Here is a 2617-nt window from a genome sequence, read left to right on the forward strand (position 1 = left end):
CAGTTCCACTAGCCAGCCCCTTCAGTCAGGGTCATTAATTAATTAATAGGACTGGTGTAGTTTACAGCCCATTCTGGAAAGGGAGGTAGGTAGGTTATAGCACTGCTCTGTGTGGGGGATGGGAGGAAGCTGCCTGCTTGTGAGGGCAGTGGCTTGTGTAGAACGGTCAAGGGAACATAGAGRGGTGAATGACAATCTTTCAGTTATATTGTCCTTGTCCTTTGTGTGGCAGGATGTAATACAGAAGCATAGGTGTCTGGCTTCAGAATACAGTGTTTGAACGATGACAGGTATGTCGTGCTGAAATTACAGAAGGATAAATATAATCAATCACTTGGGCAATYTACTGACCTCAGTGACCAGATATGCACACAAACCAGACTGGTCCATTTCAGAGGTTTGGTTGCTGTGTCTATAGCTAAACGTTATGTCAAATCAGTTCAAGCTACTGTATATGCTGTTATGTCCATATGTTTACACCAACACCTCCACAGTGGGCAGACAAAAGTGGTTAGCTTGTTCTCATGGAACACACTGATGACGGCTTAGTTACACAAGAAAACTGAGGCAGAGTGACTGTTACTGAAGCAGCAGTATGGAGGAGGATCCCTTAACCCATAACTCCCAGGCTCACATCCACATCACAGGAAGATATCTTCTGGTTCATTTAGTTGACTTTATTAAGATATCCATTGGTCCAATGGGGATACAGTGGCTTGCAAAAGTATTCACCCCCTTGGCATTTTTCCTATTTTGTTGCCTTACAACCTGGAATTAAAATGGATTTTGGGGGAGTGTGTATCATTTGATTGACACAACATGCAATTTGAAGATGAAAAATATGTTTTTAWTGTGAAACAAGAAATAAGACAAAAAATMGAAAACTTGAACGTGCATAACTATTCCCCCCCAAAGTCAYAACTTTGTTAGAGCCACCTTTTGCAGCAATTACAGCTGCAAGTCTCTTGGGGTGTAAGCTTGGCACATCTAGCCACTGGGATTTTGCCCGTTCTTCAAGGCAAAACTGCTCCAGCTCCTTCAAGTTGCATACTACAGATTCTCAATTGGATTGAGGTCTGGGTTTTGACTAAGCCATTCCAAGACATTTAAATGTTTCCCCTTAAACCACTTGAGTGTTGCTTTATCAGTATACCTAGGGTCATTGTCCTGCTGGAAGGTGAACCTCCGGCTGTCACGAGAATTTTCAATCCCAATGATGATAACAATCACTATAGCTTTGACCAATTCCCCCTAGGTTGTAAAGCTAGGGTTAATAAGAATTAGGCAAAGTCCCAGATTTCTGCAAAAGGTTGGTTCTTTATTCAGAGAATGTTCTGAAGTCAAGAATGCAAACATAGTCATTTTATAATTCTAATACATTTCACACCGTTAAACACGTTTCAGGGTGGAATTCTTTAYTCATTACTTTAAACATATAAATTCCCTTATCACCGGCCCAGTCTCAAATCTCTGGAAGACTGAAACAGGTTTCCTTCAAGAATTTCTCTGTATTTAGTGCCAACCATCATTCCTTCAATTCTGACCAGTTTCCAAGTCCTTGCAGATGAAAAACATCTGGTGTTCTCGAGGTGATGAGAGGTGTTGGGTTTGCGCCAGACATAGCGTTTTCCTTGATGGCCAAAAAGCTCAGTTTGAATCTTATCTGACCAGAGTACCTTCTTCCATATGTTTGGGGAGTCTGCCACATGCCTTTTGGCAAACACCAAATGTGTTTGCTTATTTTTTTCTTTAAGCAATGGCTTTTTTCTGGCAACTCTTCTGTAAAGCCAAGCTCTGTGGCGTGTACGGCATAAAGTTGTCCTGTGAACAGATACTCCAATCTCCGCTGTGGAGTTTTGCAGCTCCTTCAGGATTATCTTTGGTCTCTTTATTGCCTCTCTGATTAATGCCCTCCTTGCCTGGTCCGTAAGTTTTGGTGGGTTGCCCTCTTTTGGCAGGTCTGTTGTGGTGCCATATTCTTTCCATTTTTTAATAATGAATTTTATGTTTCTCCGTGGGGGCAAATCAAATCAAATCAAATTTTATTTGTCACATACACATGGTTAGCAGATGTTAATGCGAGTGTAGCGAAATGCTTGTGCTTCTAGTTCCGACAATGCAGTAATAACCAACGAYTAATCCAACCTAACAATTTCACAACAACTACCTTATACACACAAGTGTAAATGGATGAAGAATATGTACGTAAAAATATATGAATGAGTGATGGTACAGAATGGCAAAGGAAAGATGCAGTAGATGTTATCGAGTACAGTATATACATATGAGATGAGTAATGTAGGGTATGTAAACATTATATTAAGTGGCATTGTTTAAAGTGGCTAGTGATACATTTCTTWCATCAATTTTCCATTATTAAAGTGGCTGGAGTTGAGTCAGTATGTTGGCAGCAGCCACTCAATGTTAGTGGTGCCTGTTTAACAGTCTGATGGCCTTGAGATAGAAGCTGTTTTGTAACTGATGCTTAAACGGATAACGCCGCGTAGCAATTACTTCGTCATAATTGAATAGTGCTTGGAGATTAGTCAATTGACCATATCACTCCACTAATGAAACCTATAGACTCTATCAATTTTGGATATACGATCATAGGTCC

The sequence above is a fragment of the Salvelinus sp. IW2-2015 genome, linkage group LG19 (genome assembly GCF_002910315.2).
Source record: "Salvelinus sp. IW2-2015 linkage group LG19, ASM291031v2, whole genome shotgun sequence".
Taxonomy (NCBI): domain Eukaryota; kingdom Metazoa; phylum Chordata; class Actinopteri; order Salmoniformes; family Salmonidae; genus Salvelinus; species Salvelinus sp. IW2-2015.